General features: G+C 33.9%; 1 protein-coding gene across 1 annotated transcript in view; it reads left to right on the top strand.

The window, feature by feature from the left end:
• The first annotated feature begins 2,341 nt into the window (after nt 1-2,341).
• The window catches only part of LOC111049323 (DE-cadherin), a 477,993-nt gene continuing 456,187 nt past the window's right edge, over nt 2,342-24,147 (top strand). Inside the window, exon 1 of the mRNA XM_039426678.1 lies at nt 2,342-2,429. The gene's annotated coding sequence lies outside the window, so the exon portion shown is untranslated. The remainder of the gene's footprint in view (nt 2,430-24,147) is intronic.

Below are 24,147 nucleotides of genomic sequence, written 5' to 3'. Positions count from 1 at the left end.
AAGTGGATGTAGCGAGTGGGGTCAGATCGAGATAGTTATTCTTTGTCCTTACCTGCTCATACATCAGCTTTTATCTGTTACCTACCTCGACTTAGGAGCGAACGCATCAATTTGGTTCTCGTGTCATTTAATTAATCATGATTACTAGTAGTTCTGTGAACAGTAGACCTCGCGCAGTTATAAACCACAGCCTGTCCATCAGAGTAAATCCTGTCTGTATGTCGTGTCGGCGAGATATCGGTGTGAAAACGGCTAATGGCTGTTGGGGTTGGTGTATCAAAAATGCTAACATCAAAAGCTAATCTCCTCCAAGACATACTGGCAACAGGTCAGCTCGAGTTCAAAGCAGAGAAAGGTCGAGAGACAATACTGCTATTTTAGGTATTATTTGCAAGCGTTATTGCATGCAATCAATAGTCAATTAATTTTGATATTGCATTTAAATTGCATTCAATGAGGCATGCAATCAATAGTCCATACAGCAGCTGATTTTTTACTAAGTTACATTGAGATATTAATTCCATGCGCTATTGCATGCAATTAATAATCCACTCGACAGCTGATTTATGATGAATAATTCTATAGTCTGATTTTCACGGTAATATTGGCATTAGAAGGAGACTCCTTTTCCTTTTGTATTATCTTTAAAATGCAAAATTTCAAAAACCCTATATATTCGTCGAAGCGAAATTCAAAAAGGAACATAGCCTATGTCAAATTTCATGAAAATCTATTGCTGCGTTTCGCCGTAAATGCGGATCATAAATATAAACATATAAATATAGAGAAAATGCTAAACCGTCGACTTGAATCTTAGACCTCACTTCGCTCGGTCAAAAATTCAACAGGCTCTTGTGCAGCCAGACCTCAGTATGTTGATGTAAGGTTTGTCAGATAATATTGTATGTAATTATACAGTTTGGATTCATATGTTTTATATTCTATTTACAGGTTGGAAACAGTCGAAGTCCCTGTAATAGAGGATGCTCTTATAGAGTCTATAAAAAGTAATATTTTTTTCTGGTTTTTATCCAATAAAGCTTGAAAATCATCATGGCTATGGTAATACTAGAGATGACAGAAATTATATTTCTTTACTTTATGGTAATCCTATCATTTAGTTTCAGTTATATTTTTTAAATGAAAACATGATATCTTCACTGGATTATATGGCTTTCAATGACTCATAATGTCAACATAGAGGTGCAAAAACCAGTAAGAATTGAACATTTATGTGGTACTGTTTATTGTTGACCGAGCGAAGTGAGGTCTAAGAATCAAGTCGACGGTTTGGCATTTCTCTTTAATGTTTAAATGTTTGAATGTTTGAATGTTTATATGATTTTATGTTGCGCATTTACGGCGAAACACGGTAATAGATTTTCATGAAATTTGACAGGTATGTTACTTTTTAAATTGCGCGTCGACGTATATACAAAGTTTTTGGAAATTATGCATTTCAAGGATAATATAAAAGGAAAAAGGAGCCTTCTTCATACGCCAATATAACCGTAAAAATCAGACTATAGAATTATTCATCATAAATCAGCTGTCTAGTGGACTATAATACTACCCGTTCAAAAACATCGAACATCTTGAAAATGAATCTATCCATCAACGTTAGTAGACAGTTGAATATTTTTAATACTACCCGTTCAAAAACATCGAACATCTTGAAAATGTATCTTTCCATCAATGTTGTAGACAGTTGCAGCCAGACTTGATAACAGCGCTCACACTCACATTCCGGGACGACACGTCACGGTACGATAGGACAGAAAGCTCTATATTTATTTAGGATTTTTTCTAGACATTTTAAATTGATAAATCATTTATTAATTTTTTTAGAAAACATAACAACAGGTCAATGTAACTCACTGAGCGCGAGGTCTACTGTTCGCAGAACTACTAGTATAATTAAATTAGCTGAAATTCAAATTACCAGTTTAGAAATCTATTCTAATGATGTAAACCATTTTTTTCTTATTTAAAGGATTTCAAATTGCACCAAACTATTATACCCTACAAACTAACAGTTGAATACTGTGAGGCCCAGTTGCACGAAAGCCGTTCAAATGTTAATCGAGATTAATTTCACGAGAACCAGTTTTTGAAAAGACGGCTTCTCTGATTGGTTCTCATGATTAAAATTTAACCCGCTTTTGTGCAACTGGCACTGAGGCTTCTACTACTAAACTACTGTGATCTGTGAAGCAGTTTCATTGTTGTGTTGCTTGTGGATGCACCACCAAGAGAGAGAGGTAAATATGATGGCGTTCAGTTGGCCAACCTGATTCCCTCTCTGTTGAGCGCTCAGAGCCGCTGTGAAGTTGTGAACGTCAGTTGCCGTGCGTACGCGTTGGTGAGCAGTTTATGTGATTGTTGTGTTTGTGTAGTGTTGTGACTTGTATGGATTAACACACGAAATTGTAAGTGGAAATTTTTTTCCGTTAACTTAGTTACATTTTTCTGTTATCTATATTTGAGTCTTAACCTTGAAAGCTGGTGAGGACTTCGAAAAATAGTGTTCGAATGTGTTGAGTAGGCTTATAATATGCTACTCAACATATTTTATTTTTATTTTTTTATTCAGATTTTAAATAATTATTTTCATCACCCCACAAATTAATAATATTACTCCACTACAAGTTATTTGAATTACGGTGACGACTCCAGAAAAATTATCTATGTTTCAAGTAGAATATGATTCTCAAAAGATTTAATTTTTTTCAATTGAAATTTTTAAACATTTTTTTTTCATGTATAGCCTCTAATACTACACTACAAGTTATAGCAATTATTGTGTGCATTTTTAGTTAACCTACCAAGGTTTGTAGTTAAGATTGTAAATAACCAAAAACCGGCCTAACTTCGATTTTTTGAAGATATCAATACTTCATAGATTGCTAGAAAATCCCGCGTTTTTCGTTAGTATGGATACAATGTCCATTTACAAGAGTAGTAGTACAGGAAAATTAAATATGAGATAAGTAACCCTAAAATTGTTGAATGTCAACAATACTCTACGTCTTCGATACAAAGTAGTAGTATTCTGTAGGAGAAAAATCGTTTTCCAGCATCAATTAAATTAATTATTTATAAAAAATGCATTGAACATTTTAAATTGAAATTGAAAAATGTTGTTTGATTCCTGGTTGAAATACTTGAATTAATACTTCAACTTTTCAAATTCTTCAGCCGTTTCAGTACACAATGCAACTGTCGTTGGTAGGACTGTTAATTTGTCTATTAAAATCAAGTTACCCGTTAAAATTCAAACAACTGAAGTGCTGAATAAAAGTACAGTACATGACACCTGAAGACTCTCCCGCCAAAAATGTGTGGAGCCGCATTTGTTAAATACAGTACTGGTACGTATGTGCGCAACACAGTACAGCGTATTCTGAAGACTAAAACTAAATTAGTAATTTATTATCCGTTCAAGACTAATCCTAAATTAGTAAATTAATTAGTAATTTATTATCCGTAGATTACTCCATGCATCAAGGGTATGCCTCTGTAAAATGAAAGTAATTATTTTACTTTTCCGTACAGTTTTTCACTTGATATGTCATCATCAACTAAATCACTAGACTCTAGAGAGTAAATTAATAATCTTGAAACAGATTCATATTTGAAAACGTGATTTTACATAACATTAATTGGTCTATAAAACAAAAGAGCGATAAGAGAGTGATTTCACTCACTATATGTGAGTAATAACATTGTCATATTTTATAGATAACAATGAAACTTTTCGACCGCCATTACTCTATTTTCCAGTCCATTAGTGTCCTAACAGTTTTTATAATTGATACTAAATTATGCGTGCAGTTATTCAATAAACTTGTATTTCTGCTGATAAGGCTATTTATGACGTAAACTGAGCGTTAGTAGACTATAATAGAATAATCGAGTTTAAATAATCAACAAACATAAAGTGATAAATCGTGGATGCTCTACTTTTTAATTCGAACAAGGAACATGTTGTAATATTTTTTTCAATTGTGATAGAATTTATTATTGGAGATGTAGTAGTAAAAATAAATGTGATAAATGTAGAGAATATATAGTTCATTATTACGATGATGGAATTGAAGCGTTTTTACGCAATCCTTGCAAAATAATAAGAATCGATCAATCTAAATTTGTGAAAATATTTTTGGAGACATCTATTTTCCAAGCTTTATCACTGGAGTCAAACCTATTTCGGGAATGTAATTAGGACTATAATGGAGACTATCTTATCAGGCAAACGTTTCTCACGATAAGGCTATTATTGATTAGGCCTACTCTTCCCACAGAATTCAAAGTCTTCATAATAATTGCTGTTGCAGCCTTGCCCAATCTAAACTAGAAACTAGACTAAACTGAGTTCCATTTTTGTAGCGTCATACTTCAAGTGTTCATCTGGCAACGATATTTTCAGTCCAATATCTAGAAACTATACAGTGAAGATTTTTCATTTACAACTCAATATTGGGGGACCGAGCTCTGCTCTGGAGTGTAAAAGCATAGAAAATTTGTAACGAAAGATTGAATTTATAGTTTATATTTATTTATTAATTTTCTCAGTCGTAGGATTATTTTTACAGTTATATGAGGAGGCACAACAGGCTTATGCTCAAAACTGTCCCTTTTCAAATTTATACTACAGTCCAAATCAAAATCTAGGTTAAGCTACTATTACTCATCAAAATAAAAATTTATTCACACTTCAAAAAACAAACACATCATCAATTACAAATAGATATACTATGAATTCGATTTAGAATGATATACTGTGTTTGCTATAATATTTGTTAATGTACTATGTATCACTAACAGCATCTAGTTACTTTTCTGGACTTTCTGAAGTAAACATGTTTTCTAAAAAAAAGATAAATACAGTAATTTATACAGTACTGGTAAATAAGATAAATACAGATATATAAAGATAATACAGAATAAAGATAAATACAGTATTTTATAGTTTATATTTATTTATTCATTTTCTCAGTCGTAGGATTATTTTTACAGTTATATGAGGAGGCACAACAGGCTTATGCTCAAAACTGTCCCTTCTCAAATTCATACTACAGTCCAAATCAAAATCTAGGTTGAGCTACTATCACTCATCAAAATAACAATTTATTCACACTTCAAAAAACAAACACATCATCAATTACAAATAGATATACTATGAATTCGATTTAGAATGATATACTATGTTTGCTATAATATTTGTTAATATACTATGTATCACTAACAGCATCTAGTTACTTTTCTGGGCTTTCTGAAGTAAACATGTTTTCTAAAAAAAAGATAAATAAACGAAAATTAGTTTCTCTTGTTGATTTTTTCTTCTCGTGAAATCCCACACACATGCACTCGTTCACTCTCTTCCATTACGGTATCGACAGACGACAAAATTTCCAGCTGTTTTTCCAAGGACGTATTTATCCTTCAAATTGGGACAGAACATTTCAAATTTGGTAAGAGATAAATCTATGAGATTTTGAGGATCGATTCTTCATGGTATTGTTGATCTGGTAAGACAAAAATTTTCTGGAGATATCAATTTTTAAGATAGTTAGTTATTCAATTTACTAAAAATAACCAAAAATAACTTTTAGTTGAGTTATTTTTTTGGTAAATTGAATAACTTTTCCAAAATAATGTTTGATAGTATACTGTACAGTCGGTTAATAATATATCATCAATATTTCATGATTGAATCTAGAAACCTGAGAGCTGAGAATAGTTATTTGTGCAACTAGTGCGCAAAGTGACAGTTTGCTGCACCGAAAGAAACGTTTACCGGAAATGAAAAGAAACCGGAATGGTTTCTTGAGTGCAGCAGAGGAACTTTGCGCACGTATTTCACATTAAGTTTTTCCTACAGTTACCATTGAATATGAAAAGTGGGTAATTATGGGTAAAATTGCCTGAAATGCATCAAATGTTTTTCTGTGTAATTTTATTATTGATAAAAAACTTAATCCTAAAATCCTAAAGTCCTCGTTGTCCTTGGTAATAATATATAATGTAATAATTAGCGCGTTGTGCTTGGTTGCACGTCTGCTCACTATAGCAGCCCAGTCACTGTTACCAACTTCATTTTGAATTTGCTGCACTGTTGCTCCATATAACCTACTAAGTATTTTGCGTTGCCATGTTGCAAATCTGGAGTGCAGAAAAATTTTTCCCGCACTAGAGCGGAAAAGTGATTCTTTGCGTTCTGTAATCAGTGCAGCAATGGCCACTTTCCAACGTAACTGTAGGAAATAGTTATTTGTGCAACTAGTGCGCAAAGTGACAGTTTGCTGCATCGAAAGAAACGTTTACGCCCGAGCCGTAGGCGAGGGCGGAATGGTTTCTTGAGTGCAGCAAACGAACTTTGCGCACGTATTTCACATTAAATTTTTCCTACAGTTACCATTGAATATGAAAAGTGGGTAATTATGGGTAAAATTGCCTGAATAATGTAGTAGTGTTTGAATGGCAGGGGGCAGCTGTGTGGTGTGTGCTGTGGTGGCACTGTGCTGTCGCTGTCCTTGGTTATAATATATAATGTAATAATTAGCGCGTTGTGCTTCGTTGCACCTCTGCTCACTATAGCAGCCCACTCACTGTTACCAACTTCATTTTGATTTTGCCTCACTGGTGCTCCATATAACCTACTAACTATTTTGCGTTGTCATGCTGCAAATCTGGAGTACGCAAAGTACTCACTTTGCGCACTAGTGCGGAAAAGTGATTCTTTGCAGCCTGCAATCAGTGCACAAATGGTCACTTTTCAGGGTATCTGTGTAGGAAAAAGAAATTTCGTTTCCTGTTAATATGATTTTAGCTATCTTATTTTGTCTAGCAACAAAAAATATATCGCATAAAGGGTAGGCACACCCCAAACCAGTAAACAACCGCATAAATGTAAACTAACAAGACTTGTAGACAAAACTAAGACTTCAACCCCAAAACGTGGTTCAAGGTTCAAAATTTGATCCCCAAACTGTGAACCTTCACCTGTGACAATAACTCAAGATTTCAGTGACTTTAAAACAGCACACATCTTAGACCGACTTGGAAACAGAACTTAGAAGGGGTGTGAAAAGGGATGTATTTGAATAGGGGATGAATATAGAAAAAGAAGATAGGAATAGGAAAAAGAAAAAGAAGTAGAAGCATAAGAAAGAGGAGGAGGAGGAAGAGGAGAAGGAAGAGGAGGAAGAGAAGGAGAACAGAAATTCGGATTTTTCCCGTTCCACTCCAGTTTGAAAATAAACTCTCAACAACTGTCACCGTCTTTATTATCGTGTCGGAGGGTGCAAGTCGATCTTTTCCAGGCACTTCAACGAAAAAGAGAAAGATAAGAAGACGTAGGAAAGGGGGGATTGAGAGAGACAGACAAAGAATGAGCATGTGAGAGTAGGAGGGAGGAAAAAAGAAAAGCGAAAGTGTTCTGAGTGAATTAAAATTGAAGGGATGCCAGAAGAGGGTGTCGATTAAAAGGGTATGTGTGGGGGTGTTAAAGGGCAGACACTTTCACTCAAGATGCAGAATGGGGAAGGAGAGAGAGGGATGGATGGGTAAGGGGTGAATGAGAAACAGAGCAGTGTTTAGAAAAATTGAACAGATTGTTGTGAGAAGCAATGGATATTCGATAATTGAAGGAAAAACGGACAAATTAACTCATCAGTACATTCCCTGAAATCCTTCTCTTCACCTAGAATACTTGATACCATTATGCTATTCTAGGAGCGCAAAGGAATTTTCATAACTTGCTTTTTTAAAAATATCTATTTTTCATTCCTTTCTTGTTGTAACTGTTTTCTAGAATATTTTGTAGGATGTCTTAATAGCCTCTACAGCTACAATTTTCTTCCTTATTTTAATTCTTTTGTATTTATTGATTCAAGTAATATCAATACATTGCCTGTTTTTTTTCTTTTCCGATTATTGTTTTGTTTGTGCTAACCTGATAAATAAATAAATAAGACGAACAATTAAGAATGGAAAATTGTTATTCATACAAGAGATATGCAGAATTCAATGAAAAATACAAAAACAGAAGTTGTGTGTTCGTAATAATGTTGATGGTTATGATCAATGAGGATATACGCTTTACTAAAGAGGAGTAAGAGTCTTTTGTAGTTTCTATTTTTCTATCGTTTAATTGATTAAAAGTGATTGGAAAAATTTCAAAAAGATGTATTTAAATTGAATACAACACAAAATGTCAATCATCAACCTCGTTTCGAATCCAATTATCCACTAAATCCCTCAACAAGAGATGTCTTAATGTGAAATTAGTATTTCAATTGACTATCACTACTCTCTTGTTCATATTAATTCGACTACCTACTATTTGTATTATTTCTAAAATTCAATTAATTTAGGATTTTAATTATAAATTTATGAATTCCAAAATTAATAGAATTTTGAATTTCAATTAATTTAGGATTTTAATAATTAATTTAGGAATTCCGAAATTAACTCATTTTGGAATTTCAATTAATTTAGGATTTTAATTATAAATTTATGAATTCCAAAATTAATAGAATTTTGAATTTCAATTAATTTAGGATTTTAATAATTAATTTAGGAATTCCGAAATTAATTCATTTTGGAATTTCAATTAATTTAGGATTTTAATTATAAATTTGGGAATTAATACAATTCCAGCTATTCTTCTCAACTAGACTTGGAATTTAAGCTAGAATAGATATAAAAACTATGAATTCAACAGATAAAGTCAGTGCTGTGCGTGTTTAAAGAGGATAGAAACATAAAAAGAGAGTATTATGGTCCATTTGTAAACGCGTTCCCCACTGTTTTTCGAAACGAATGTTAGGTACATAATAATAATGCTTGTTTTATAGGCGTTTCTCAGCTCCTGGGTGGTTGCAGTGTTGGCTACACTGTTACAGGTAATCTGAGTCCACTGATAATTATCACGGGAAGAAGAAGAAAGAGTAGAAGGAGAGGATGAAGAAGAAGAAGAAGAAGAAGAAGAAGAAGAAGAAGAAGAAGAAGAAGAAGAAGAAGAAGAAGAAGATGATGATGAAGAAGAAGAAGGAGAAGAAGAAAAAGGAGAAGAGGAAGAAGAAGAAGAATAAGAAGAGAAAGGAGAAGAAGAAGAAGAAGAAGATGATGAAGAAGAAGAAGAAGAAGAAGAAGAAGAATAAGATGATGAAGAAGAAGAAGAAGAAGAAAAAGGAGGAGAAGGACAAGGAGGAGAAGAAGAAAAAGGAGGAGAAGGACAAGGAGGAGAAGAAGAAAAAGGAGGAGAAGGACAAGGAGGAGAAGAAGAAGAAGAAGAAGAAGAAGAAGAAGAAGAAGAAGAAGAAGAAGAAAAAGGAGGTGAAGGAGGAGAAGGAGAGGGGGAAGGAGAAGGAGGAAAAGATGGAGAAAAGAAAAAGAAGAAGACGAAGAAGAAAAAGAAGAGGAAGAAAAAGGAGGAGAAGGATAAGAAGGAGAGGGGGAAGGAGAAGGAGGAAGAGAAGGAGAAAAGAAAAAGAAGAAGAAGAAGAAGAAGAAGATGGAGAAAACTTGGAGGAGAATAAAATTAGCAAGTGAAGAATGTAAAAGAGAGGAAATGATGCCATAAAGATCAACGTATAAATATTAACAAGAAAAGAAGAATGAGACAGAGACAGAATAGGAGAAAACCAGCATGAAAATATTGGAAAAATTACAACAAAACGAAGAACAGTGGACAAAAAGAAAGAAGTAATAATAAGTGATGCCTGAGGTGGAATTCTTGTCTAATTTGTAAATGAATTAATGAAGTTTTTACCCCAATTTCGTGTTGTTTGAATAATGTTGCGTGCTACGGTGTAGAGAGTGTAGCACCATGAAAAGAGGGGCCAAGAATCATCATGAACGATGGTGAAATCCCATTCTAGCAGTGAAAAAGGAAAAATATCTTCAAAAAGATATGTATTACTACTCAACTTTCCAATAACCCACTATAATTTCATTATAGCTAATATCATAGACTATTATTTATAAAAACTCTGTGCTAAATCTCTTGATTCAGCTTGAATCTGTGTTAATATACGAGTATAAAATCTTAGAGAAACAATAGCGTAAGTAGATATACCATGGACACAGTATACATACAGTACGGAAACTTGGCTATACCCTGACGCCAAAATCCGCCTAATCCTAATCTTGTTAGGAAGCGCCGCATTGTAATAGTATTGATGGTAGGTTCGGATCACTTTAATGATCCGGATCAATTGATCTCATTCACTGCCACGAGCCAATCAGAAGACCAGGATTGGAACTTCCCAAGGTCACGTGACGTGTTTAGTATCGGGGTCATGTAAAAAGCATTGGCAAGATAGGCGTTTGATTACAAGTTTCCATTCTGTATCTATTCTGTGCCATGGACTCCCAAAAATCTAAACTTTAGGCGCTTATATCTCAAAAAGTAATGATCAGAAAAAAATGTTTACCTGAGAAAACATTTTCATTTTGATAGCTTGATGATATACAAATAAAAAAACTTTGAAAAATATCAGGAGTAAAATAGTTATTTGTATATCTAGAGTGAAAAGTACGACTTTTTCTCCCTGTGGGAAAAAGTTTGAAGCCAGAGGCGAAGCCAAGGGCAGCAATTTTCCTGAGGGAGAAAAAGTATTTTTCGCTCGTGATGTACACAACATTTTTCCTCCATCTACATTTTTTTATAGAAACTGCAAATTAAATCATTCTAATAACTTATGTATTGGTGACAATGTTTCCTAACAACATAACCTAAAAATCTAAAACCTAAGTAAAAACCGGTCGTCTGATACGCACTGCTGATTGCGCTATCTATCGGCCAAGTGTAACAATTATATCAGCTGGGCTACCAAAAATGGCTGACTCCAGATCACGCGGTTCAGATTTGAATTGCATAATGCAGATCAAAAATATTTGTTGGCTGGTATTTTGAATAGAATAAAATATTTTAAAAATTGTATAAATTTTTATCGTCTACTAATATTAAGAATATAATATCATACAAACATATATTTCATGAGTTGATCAAATTTCTGGTTGTGGTATTGAATTCAGTTGACTCAATGACAGACACCTCTATTATGCTTTCTTATCTGAGCCTAGACCTTCTAACCTATTACAATGTAAGTTTCAAAATAGAGATGCTCCCCATGTCATTTAAATAGAGTCACTTTTACTCCCTAGGGAGTTTTTCTGTTTTTTACTACCGAGAGCGAAAAAGTGACACTTTAGTATTAGGTTTCAGGGAGTAAAGTAAGTACTTTAGACAGTAGGTGGAGGAAAAGTTTATTTTTAGCCTTTGCACAGCCTTGAATAATACTCTTTAAAGATTTGTTTGACAAAAGATAAGTTTAGTTTTAAGATTCAATAGAGACATGAAGTTTCACCAGTAGAATTAACCCAATTAATATTATTCCAACTTCTCAATTCTTTATCTTTTGGTGTTCTTGCGAAAGTGATTTTGTGACAGATTCATCCATATTGAATGAAAAGACTTGATATTACCGAAATCATCAATTTATTAGAGCAATTTAAGATACTAGTTTCTGTTGTTACACCTTCATCAATCTCTAGTAAACTGAAGGCTTTAAGGTGCGTACAGATATACGCGCCGCGAACATGAGCAATTCACTTTTAATCAGCTGACTATATCTGTATTTTTACAGAAAAGGTAAGATACAGATATAAAAAGCTTGGCATCAGCTGATTAAAAATGAATAGCTCATGTTCGCGGCGCGTAAATCTGTACGCACCTCAACATTGAGCAGCAGAATACATAGTATGGAGGAAGGAAGCCCTACGATTGGCCGTTAGCTGTTGACCAATGGAGGCTGAGCTCTACTGCTATTGGATAAGACTAGACACGCCCAAGTACTCCAAATATAGTCATGGCGACCGTTCGTCGTATGGCTAAAGATAGGGTTCATTCTCCACAAAGAATAAAATGTCGTAATGAAAGTCTTTTTGTTTCATGTTCTGTACTGGAATCGGTTACGGGAATGTAACATTGACAATATTATAGTCAACACAATCAAGAAATAAAAATACAACTGAAATCCGATGTCAATCTCCAACAATCTCGAAACTAAAATGTAACCTAATAATCTAAATCTGTATCTAAATGTAAGTAAATCTAACTCTAAATCTTGAATCTAACTCAACTCAACACTCAACAGGCCAATTCACCTAATTTGAAGAATATTCATGTAATTGTTTACAGACTGTCTACTCCAAAGAACATTAAATGCATTTCGACTGCTGTGCATGGAATTACGTTGAAGAATCTTGAAAAATGATTGTAGTAATATTGTCTACAGACTGTATACTCTAAAAAAACATTTAATGCATTATGACTGCAATGCATGGAACTACGTTAGAAGAATCTCGATTATTTAAAGTAATGACAGAGGTACGATTAAGGGTAATTCACAGTGATTACTGTTGATTATTCTCGTACGTGCATTCAGACTCAAGAATTCAAAGATAGTTAAGTGATATTTATGGGATAGTTAGTGATGGAGAAGAAATTTTTGAAGAACAATCTTTCTCGACGAATACTTATTGAATTCTTGAAGGAATTTTTTAAAATAGAATTAATAATATTAACTCCTAATCAACTGAGAGAACAAGCATTTTTTGCGTGAACTCGAACATTTTTATTTCAAATTTTGTAGACTTCAATTCTACCAAGGAAAATGTAACTATTCAAGAATTCTATTTTCATATGGTTCTACTGTACAATAAATGACTGACTGTACTTTTCAGTTTCAGTTCATTTTACTTACCTTGCCCTATTACCATAGGTAAGGAAAGTATTGCTTTCCGAAAAAAATTAAGGTCCCCAAATTTGTAAATTTCTATACGTTTCGAGGTCCCCTGAACCGAAAAACGTGGTTTTTCGGTATTGGTCTGTGTGTGTGTGTGTGTGTGTGTGTGTGTGTATGAGTGTATGTGCGTCTGTGTACACGATATCTCATCTCCCAATTAACGGAATGACTTGAAATTTGGAACTTAAGGTCCTAACACTATCAGGATCCGACACGAACAATTTCGATCAATTGTGATTCAACATGGGGGCTGAAATGGCGAAAATGTTGTCAAAAACAGGGTTTTTCGCGATTTTCTCGAAAACGGCTCCAACGATTTTGATCAAATTCATACCTAGAAAAGTCATTGATAAGCTCTATCAACTGTCACAAGTCATATATCTGTAAAAATTTCAGGAGCTCCACCCAATCTATGCAAAGTTTGATTTTAGATTCCCAATTATCAGGCTTCAGATACAATTTAAACAAACAAATCCAAGTGGAAAAGATTGAGCATGAAAATCTCTACAATTAATGTTCAGTAACATTTTCAACAAAAATTGAAAATAAGCTTGAAATTCGAGAAAATGTGAATATACAATTGCAAACGGTTCATTCTATTAAATCATTCACTATGAAGAGATAGCAGACCTCATGTGTATCCAGCGTTATTGTCCTGTCACCAGCTGGCTCAGATCTTTGTAAGTATAGATTTGAGATGCGCGGGAACACTAGCGTCAGGTGATCAATTTTCATAACGGCAAGGAAAGTTATGTGAGTGCGCCACACCAGATTTTTTATATTTTTAATAGATGTTCGATACTTCGAGCACTTTGTCATTTCAACATTTCTGGAGAAAACAACGAAAGCATCATCTCGTTGGTTTGAGAGAAAATCTGATTCCCAGTCAGAAATTCAAAAACAACCTTTTTTTCTTTTCCCAGCAGTTAGTATTGAACATCTGCTTTGTTCCCTTCGGTTTCTTCTTCGTCCTCTTATTCTTCTCCTCCTTCCTCTTCATCATCATCTTCTTCTTCATTTCTTTTTCTTCTTCTTCTTCTTGCTCTTCATTTTCTTCACCTCCCTGTTGATCTGAACTTGTGAAGCATCAGATAATCTTAGAATTTATGCATTTCATCCGATAATGAATTCAAAATCAACTCACTGGCCTTCTGACAGTCCAGAGAGACTGACTTTCTGATTCGATCTCTGTTCTCTCTATCATAATTTCCATCTTCTCCTCATTCTTCCTCCTCCTCCTCTCCTTCTCCTTCTTCTTTTTCTTCTTCTGATCGTCGTCGGTGATGCTCGCACGACCCAGTCGCAGTCAACAGCTTGAATACACTGTTAAAAGTTGGAAACCGGTTGAATAAATAATTCCTTGGAGTTATTATCTCGATAATCATCTGCCGGCTTCCACATTTTTCCGACCGACCAGTCTACACGACGACAACATAACAGAGCCAGCAGAGAGAGATAGAGAGAGAGAGAGAGAGAGAGAGAGAGAGAGAGAGAGAGAGAGAGAGAGAGAGAGAGAGAGAGAGAGAGAGTGATTAGAGAGAAAAATGGTCGGTGATTGAGGGAGATGGAGTATAAATGATAATGTGATGTAACGGGAGGAAGAAAAAATAGTAGAAGAAGAATAAGAGGGAGAAGAACAAAGAGAAGAAGAGGAAGAAGAAGAAGAAATGGAGAAGAAGAAGAAGAAGAAGAAGAAGAAGAAGAAGAAGAAGAAGAAGAGAAGAAGAACAAGAAGAAGAATAAAAAGAAGAAGAAGAAGAAGAAGGAGGTGAAGGAGGAGGAAGAAGAAGAAGAAGGAGGTGAAGGAGGAGAAGAAGAAGAAGGAAAAGAGGAAGAAGAAGAATCAGAAAAAGGGGAGATGGTAACTTGAGGTACGGAGAAAAGGGGATGGTAAAAAGAAGAAATTACATGCAAACAGAGAATGGGAAGAACAAATGAAAATAATGAAGGAGATGGAGGACGGATAACGGATAACGGGTGTGGAGGAAAATAGAAGGAAAGTCGAATAATACTTTTAGTTTATTACGAAGATAAGTGAGATAGAGAGAGCTGAGGAAACGGCAGATTGGAGATGTAGAGGTGCATGAGCACTGGAAACCCAGAAAAACTGAGGAAAGAAAACTTAGAGGAAGAAAGTGTGGGGTTGAGAATCTAGTATAAACAGAGGCGAGGCGTCCGGTCATCTCTGGATTCGCTGATGACTGGACAGAAATTGATATGTAATGTTTATATAATTAAATTGAAAATATTTAAAATAAATACAAAAAAAGGTGAAGAAACCAAAAGATAAACATTTTTTAGCGAGCGCGCCAAGCTCGACTTAAGTAGCATCAGTTCCATCCGTTCTCAAAAATATGCGATTCCAGTAATGCTATTCAGCATTGGTTACCACCACTCTTCTGCATCATCACTCCCCCTCTCAAAATGAACGATGGTGGAGTAAACAGTCAAAGACATCGCTATTTTCTGCGATTCCACTGATCCGCGCCAGTGTTGCAAACCATACGTTAATTATTTTGTTTGCAATTTGTTATTGATAATAATAATTTTTATTTCTTCTATGTTTGGTTTTGAAGCATAAAAATTTAAAAATCTACTTTGTGAAAATAATTAAGAACTGAAAATTTAGTGAAGTGAACAACTAAAGAATAAACCTATTTCGGACTATGTGTAACCTTTTCTAAATTTGGGAGAGGAATAGCACAAGGTTACCTTATTTTTTCTCTCCCTGTCATTTTTGATGGTGTACTTGTATGAATCAATATAGAATGAAGAATTTCATTTTTTTAATCAATTTGAGGGCCAGTTTCCGAGCTTGAGATCTAGCCAAATTCTATAGTTTTCAACTATAGGGTTTTTAATAGTAAGCTTATCTTATACTTGTACTAGATGTCATCTTTTTCGATAAGTAATCGTCCAAAATGGAACATTATCTTTAAAGTAGGGGAGGGGGGTGCAGCTTTCATTCAAACTTTCAACTGAATTGTTCCTGGAGATGACTGAGCCAAAAAGTCACGCCTCGCCCCTGAGTATAAAGTAAAAAAGAGAAAGTACAATATTAAGAGGAAGGGAGATGGTAGCGGTAAATGGCCATTTAGAAGGAGAAGAAAGAAGTGAATGATGCAGTGAGAAATATAGGAGAAGAATTAAGGGGAGAAATAGAATGAGTGATGAGGAGAATACGCAAAATGATTAAAGATAGAAAGAGTAACAGTACGAGTTTATGAATAAGGAAGAGAATGATTGATTGATTGATTGATTGAGTACTTTATTTATGTAGATTACAATATATACTGGCTTATACACTTATATACAATAGCTCACAATACAGCAAAATTAAATATTAAATTAAAGATTTAATTTACATAATATAGACTAAGAAAATAATTATTGAACTGTATATGATGTGAAAAAGCAATTTGTAATATAATAACTATAGATAATAATTATATTGTAATGCATCTACATAAATTGGCGGAGCTTTGGACATATCAATATCCATTCTTCGGAAAGAATATTAAAAATATCCTCCCCACTAACTTAATACCAAAGTGAAGGAGGGTTGGAGGTGCTGAAGGGGAAGGAGGAGAAGAATCAAGAGAAGAAGAAAAAAGAGAAGGTGGAGGAGGTAAGAGATAGAATGGAAACAAATTCTGATGACAGCAACTTTGAGACGCTTAACTCTCTTTATTAAAAAGCGGAATGAAGGATGACAAAGAACTACCTGGACGGTCGAACGATGAAGAAGAAAAGGAAAAGAGTCTGAGGAGGAGGAGGAGGATTACGAGAAGGTGGAGGAGGAGGGAGGAGACAAGAAATACTTGACAGATGGATGGCCTCTCATCGCTGTGGTCTGGCCACAATTTATTCGAATTCTTTAGACCGGTAAAATGTCAACTGATTACTGCTGCATTCATCTTCGTTTATTTATATTTCTTAGGAATTATCCTGTTGAGTCATGGATGTGAGGAGGAGGCTAAGGAGGAACAGGAATAAGAAGAAGAAGAAGAAGAAAGAAGAAGAAGAAGAAGAAGAAGAAGAAGAAGAAGAAGAAGAAGAAGAAGAAGAAGAAGAAGAAGAAGAAGAAGGAGAAGAAGAAGAAGAAAAAGAAGAAGAAGAAGAAGAAGATGATGATGATGATGATGATGATGATGATGATGATGATGATGATGATTATGCAGAAGGAAAAGAAGAAGTTAAGAAGAGAAGAAGATACCAAGTATATTGTAGTTCAAGCTCCAGTCTTTTTCTTATGGATTATTGTGTTGAAATACTCTTCATGTTTTCCGTTTGCTTTTCAATTTTCTTTCCAATCTACTTTTATGTTCATTTCCTCTTTATTATTTCCTTCTTGTTATTATTGTTATTATTTGTTTATTATTGTTATTATCTTGTTATTATTGTTATTATTTCCTTCTTGTTATTATTGTTTACCTGCAACATTATCATCGACATCTTTCAGCTTTCCAAACCAATAGCCTACTACTGATTTTCAGCTCGAAATAGTATATTTCGCACCTAGGGCCGAAAATGAGACTTTTCCGGCTCGAAATCGGTTTTCAAGTCCGAGGCCGTAGGCCAAGGACTAGAAAAGATTGAGAGCCGGAAAAATATTTTTGGCCATGGTGAGAACGTTATTTCTCGCCACACAGAAAAATAAACAATATAAATATGAGAATAATTGTTTATTAGGCACTTCCCAAAGCAAAACAGGAAGGTCATAGCTCTAGCAAATATGAGGTAATCTGAATATCAGGAAATTGCCCAAGTATTTTTTTTTATTCGGATTTGTCTAAATAACCTAAAAGATTATGTTCAATTATGTAAGAGGTTGAGTTTATACTTTTTATTCTTCCAAATGACAAAAAAATGATATTATTATAAATGTTTCGATTCTTGAATAATAAACACAAATAATGAAAAGTTTTTTGATCAGGTGTTTTAGCACAATTGAAATTTGGCCAATCTGAATGTCAACGTCAACAATGCTTGTTGTCGTTGACTTCGGAAGTTTAGATTAGAAGTTCTATCCTACTCTGAAAATCGAATTTGAATAGTTTATAATATATAGTATATGTATTTTATTCATCCAAATAAAATGATAGTATCTTATTGCAGAATACTTATTCAATTCTAGAAGCATAAACTGATTCCGTTTCATGAACCATTTTGTAAACACGTTCACATCAAATCAGAATCAGCTGACTTCAAGGTTTTTTTACAGCCCTAGGGCCGTAAAACTTTTACCGGCCTGGTCAGAAAACAATCACTTTCGGCCTCCATATGACGCACGAAAACCAGCTCATTACATCCAAGTGGGTCGAAAACATAATTAATGGTTAATAATTTCGATTTTTGAAACTGTGTTACAACACTTCAGACTAACAAAACTCAATTGGGTGAAATTTTCCGTGTTAAATCTCGAACTATTATTATTATTAATAGCGTATGGCTGTGACTGGTGGGGAGACCCAAGGGTAGTTCCACCTCGCCGTATATAGTCCAAAGTTCCCTAATGGGAATACCGGACACTAAGGTTATAGTCAGCACAATACTTTAAATTTACACTTTTCACTTCGGAATAAAGTTCATCTCGAACTGTCCTTCTTCTATAAATTCTCTATTATTATAGACTTGATAGTGGTTACATGACTGACTATATTTTTGTAATATCACATTAGTTTAGTACCCATCTGCTATCACAATAGGTGCCGGTTGCACAAAACCCGGTTAAATTTTAACCGTGATTAATTCCACGAGAACAAAAATCATAGAAGCCGTCTTATCAAAAACCAAAAAGGCCTTCTCCGATTGGTTCTCGTGAAATTAATCACGGTTAAAATTTAACCGGTTTTTGTGCAACCGGGCCTAACTTTTTGACCGAGCGAAGTGAGGTCTAAGATTCAAGTCGACTGTTTGGCATTTCTCTTAAAGTTTAAATGTTTGAATATTTATATGTTTTTATGCTGCGCATTTACGGCGAAACGCGGTAATAGATTTTCATTAAATTTGACAGGTATGTTCCTTTTTTAATTGCGCGTCTACGTATATACAAGGTTTTTTGAAATTTTGCATTTCAAGGATAATATAAAAAAAAGAGCCTCCTCCATACGCCAATATTGGAGTAAAAATCAGACTATAGAATATTATTCATCATATATCAGCTAACAAGTGATTACACAGATGTGTGGAGAAGCCAGTCTATTGCTGTATTTCCATACGGTCTATAGTTACAATCAGGTACTTGCGGATGAGAATACTGCGTGAGGTCTACTGTTCACAGAACTACTAGTAGAAAGATAATTTTTGTTCATGTTCGGAGCGTATTCGTAGCGCGTATGACTGTACTTATATACTGTACGCATGTATTCTGATTCTTAAGAATCCGAATTTCAGGGTTTATTTGGACTCAGTCTAGTAGCAACAGGGGAAGTACGAAACAGAGAACTGACTTATCAGCTCTTGTTTTTCATCTTGTCAATTTTATGAAAAATAAAATAATTAAGTCTCAATAAAACAAAATAAAATCTTATAGCACCCTTTATTTTAAAAAAAAAACTTTAAAATAGTTGATCAACTAGTTTCGGTGATATTACACCATCGTCAGGTTATAAAATAAAGTTATTTTACTAGTTGTTCAACTATTTTAAAGTTTTTTTTTTAAAATAAAGGGTGCTATAAGATTTTATTTCGTTTTATTAATTTAAAAGTAGCCCATGTCAATAAGTGTTTTAATGAAGTCTTGTATCACAGACTCCACTGTACAGTACAGTACTTTGAGAATTTGAATGTGATACTGTATCATTAAAGAGTTAAAGATACTGTATCACATTTTGACTGTTGTATGAATTAGAATTGGAACCGTTTTGGGCATGAGGCTGTGCTATTTTTCTAAAAGTTGTGTAATTCTAAATGATTGAATAAATAAAAAGTGGTACCTCAAGATTTCTCCTGCAACTGTGATTATTCTCTATTTTTTTTCTCACTAATACAACCAATCCCAATACATACTATTGTATTTTAATGATTATTTTCATTTGTAAATACTGCAAACTGCTATCTCTAATAACAATGTAACAGAGTCGTATATGAACGAAATTTCGCCAACTTACATATATATTAGTTTTTATTACTTGAACAATCTATTTTCACACACTAATGATTGAATTGAACTTTCATGGGAAAGATGTGAAGCTACTTAAATTACGACTCTGTACTTTCTAATATACACTACATTTTCAATTGTTCAGCAGTAATGCTCCTCCTAATGTAAATGTAATGAAGTCATTTTTTGCCTTCATTTTGTTACCATAAAACAAACTATGGTACATTAACATTAGAAAATCGAATGAAAAAAGGAGGATTGATGAACGGTAAATAATAGTTTTGTTTTATATAAAAACAAATTCTATAATTTGGTGTTTTAATCATTCTAAATTCAAAATTTCCAGCTCATATATTTTTGGACAGAAATTAAACTTGAACTTTCCACAGTAAGAGCAAAACCTTTTTTCGGACATGTTATTATTTATCAAAATTTGGGAACAGAATAGTTTTGGGCTATGCCTGTTCACAATCATATTCCCCTTCATATATCCCTTTCACAATCATATTCATATGATTTGTGATTATATCAACAAATGAATCTATATATATAAAAGCGAAATGGCACTCACTGACTGACTGACTGACTCACTCACTCACTCACTCACTCACTCACTCCCAGAACTAAAAATTATTCCCCTTCATATATCCCTTTCACAATCATATTCATATGATTTGTGATTATATCAACAAATGAATCTATATATATAAAAGCGAAATGGCACTCACTGACTGACTGACTGACTCACTCACTCACTCACTCACTCACTCGCAGAGCTAAAAATCTACCGGACCAAAAACGTTCAAATTTGGTAGGTATGTTCAGTTGGCCCTTTAGAGGCGCACTAAGAAATCTTTTGGCAATATTTTAACTCTAAGGGTGGTTTTAAGGGTTTAAAGTTCGTCTTTTAGCAAGTATATTCTTCTTATTCTCTTAATTATAATTGAAAAATGTCCATACCATATGTTAATATAGAACTATAATCTAGAGAGAGTACCTCTTCGAAACAGTTGTTAACTGGTAACTAAATTGATAATTTTGTTAGGTTGGCACAAAGTTGAAGATTAAAATGCATTTATCGCGGAAAAATTGATTGGGCACTACTACTTCAATCAGAGCTATCCCTGGGAATATTATATTACTAGCCGTCCGGCTCGCTTCGCTCGCCATACCCGTTTAGCCAGACGTTTAGTCTGGATCCCCGACTGGATCGTCCTAACATATGATAAAAATGCTCAAATCAAGAATGCAGGCGAGCGAAGCGAGCCGGCTGATCTCTCTCTCGGACGATCCAGTCGGGGGTCCAGGGGGCGGAGCCCCCTTGCTAGACGGATATGGCGAGCGAAGCGAGCCTGACGGCTAGTAAATAAATATAATAGATTATTCTGTTGTGACTTCATTTCCTCTTCAACCAGCAATAAATTCAAACTTTAAATTGAAAACACTTATGATGTGGAAACACTTACTTTTTAGCAGTGGCAACGTTTCGACCTTTTGTTGGTCATTTGCAGATTACTTCTTCGTGTAATAGATTTTTGACTAGGCTATAATCAGATAATTTTACTATAGTGAGGTCCACGTTATAATGACAGTATTTGATCAACTTTGGTTTTGCTATCCTTGTCTATCATTCGACAAAGCCGGTGGTACTATCCTTTACTGGGTCCACAACGATGCCAATCATGTTTTTGACAGTGTAGAAATATAATTAATTAATGCAGAGAATCGGCATAGCTATTCTTCTATCTTTATCTACTGCCATTATAATGTGGACCTCACTATATAATGTAGATACACTACCTATCTTGGTAATGTCAGTACGATATTATGAGATATAAAAAACGTAATATTTCATGTCGCAATGAGTCATGAACTATGGGAACTTGAGAAGCATTGCTTAATAGTATGAAATCCTAAATTAATAGATCCAAACATGATAAATTAAAGTTAAATAATGAGAAAAATGTAATAAAACAAATGCTTGCTAGCAATCGGCCATACAGGATGGATCTCCCATAAGATCATTGTAATATTATAGCGCCGTTATTTATGAAAATTGAGTTTCAACCTTCTTTAACCTCAAATTTGTTCCAGCAATCAGATTTTTACCTTGAATATGTGTAACGCTAGTTCGCCTCCATGTTGCACATTCGATAACGCTAAATGGACTAGCAAATGATGGCGGTCAGACAAACTTAATAGAAATAAATATAAAAATCTCAAATTTTAAAAATAGTTCAAAAAAAAGGTATTGAGATTTTTATTTCTATCTCTATTTATATTACAAGTAGCCCTATACAGAAAAGAAACAAACTTATGTTCTCCTGACCGAAAACTACACAACATATCAAATAATTATTTGAAAAAATACAGTGTATATCTAGGCAATTGAGACTCATGAGCTATATATGTGTTGTGTATCTGCCATACGCTAAATAATATATATGAACGGAATGATACATCATTGAAAAGATAATAAAATTCTCCAAAGCCTGGATTTGTTACTTTCTCAATTTTAAAACTACTATCATTATTAAAGCAAGAATATTGTTATGAATATTGATATGGAAGAACATAAATTTGAATAATTATGACAAAGAGTGCTTCTCAAATTGAAAAGTGGGTCAGAATGGGTCAGGTATTATAGAGAATTGATACCATAATATTCAATTTATAATTAATATATTTTAATAATTAAAATATTAAATACATTAATTATCGTATAGCATGCTATCTTTCTCTCCGATAATATCAGCACATCGACTAAATTAATCAAAAATCAAAAATTCTACTAGAATATGAAAAAAATGGAACCATGCTAAAGAAGATGAAGTTCAATACAGTTAACTAAACATATGAGGAAGAAAATGATCGGAATAATGATAATGCTCTAAAAACAAAGAAATAGTTACCCTACAGAGAATACAGAAAAAAATCGAAAAATATTTTCTAGGGAAACAGACCGACAGGAAACAATTACACTATTATTTCTGGAGTAAAAAGCAACACTAAAATAATTGTCTTCATCCTGATGCATTCTTATGGAAGACATTGTTTGACAATGACAACTCAGTCAAAGCAAATGATGATGGGAATAAAAGCAAGCAATGATGGAACAGGGTGAAAAATTAATGATGAGATAATAAAAAATCATGAAAATAATTATAGGGGAACAGTGTGAAGAAATAAGCAGAAGTTGTCTAGAAATCTAGATAACTAGAAAATAGGTGGAGTGGAATAATATTGTTGGTGGAGTAGATAATGAGGGATAAACAATGACAAAGAAGCAGTATGAAAGTAAAGGAAGGAAGAAGAAGCAAGAGTGTGAAAATATTAAGTATTAAGTGGAAAGAGAAGGATGACGGTAATGAGAGAAAAACAGGAAAGTAGAATGAAGCAAGTAGTGAGATGATTAAATACTATCATTGTTATCTGTTCTCAGCCAAGTAAATTAATTTAATGGGCTACAATCTCATCAACAGACAAACTCATGTTCAAGTAGAATAAACTAGAAACTATTTTTCACATTCTTCATTTCTTCCAGTTTTTCTTCATTACCTCTTTGTTCTTCTTCATTTTCTCTTTCTTCTTCTTCTTCTTCTTCTTCTTCTTCTTCTTCTTCTTCTTCTTCTTCTTCTTCTTCTTCTTCTTCTTCTTCTACTTCTTCTCCTCCTCCACCTACTCCTCATACTCCTACTCCTCATCCCTCTTCGTCTTCTACTTCTTCCTCTCCTCCTTGGTAGCGAGTTAGTGGGGAGGATATTTTTAATATTCTTTCCAAAGAATGGACATTAAAATGTCCAAAGCTCCGCCAATTTATGTAGATGCATTACAATATTATCATGTATAGTTATTCCAAATTGATTTTTTATATCATTGTACACTTTAATAATCAATTTCTTAGTTTATGCTATGTAAATTCATCTAAAACTTTGCTGTATTGTAAGCTATTGTATGAGTGTATAAGCCATTTTATATTGTAATCTACATAAAGTACTCAATCAATCAATCAATCCTTCTCCTTCTCCTTCTATTTCTTCTTTTTCTCCTTTGTTTCCTTCTCTTGCTTCCTTAACTTCTGATATGCTTTCTTCTTCAATCACCAGGCAACCTAATACTATAGTAGAACAGACATCATAAATAGAGCTGAAATACGAGCTACAAAATAATACTGTATCAATATCGTACGGTATTGTATTATTTCTAACGTACGGTACTGTATTA

This window comes from Nilaparvata lugens, chromosome 4, assembly GCF_014356525.2.
Source record: "Nilaparvata lugens isolate BPH chromosome 4, ASM1435652v1, whole genome shotgun sequence".
Lineage (NCBI taxonomy): Eukaryota > Metazoa > Arthropoda > Insecta > Hemiptera > Delphacidae > Nilaparvata > Nilaparvata lugens.
The sequence above is the reverse complement of the archived record's forward strand: the minus strand, read 5'-3'. Positions and strand labels throughout refer to the sequence as shown.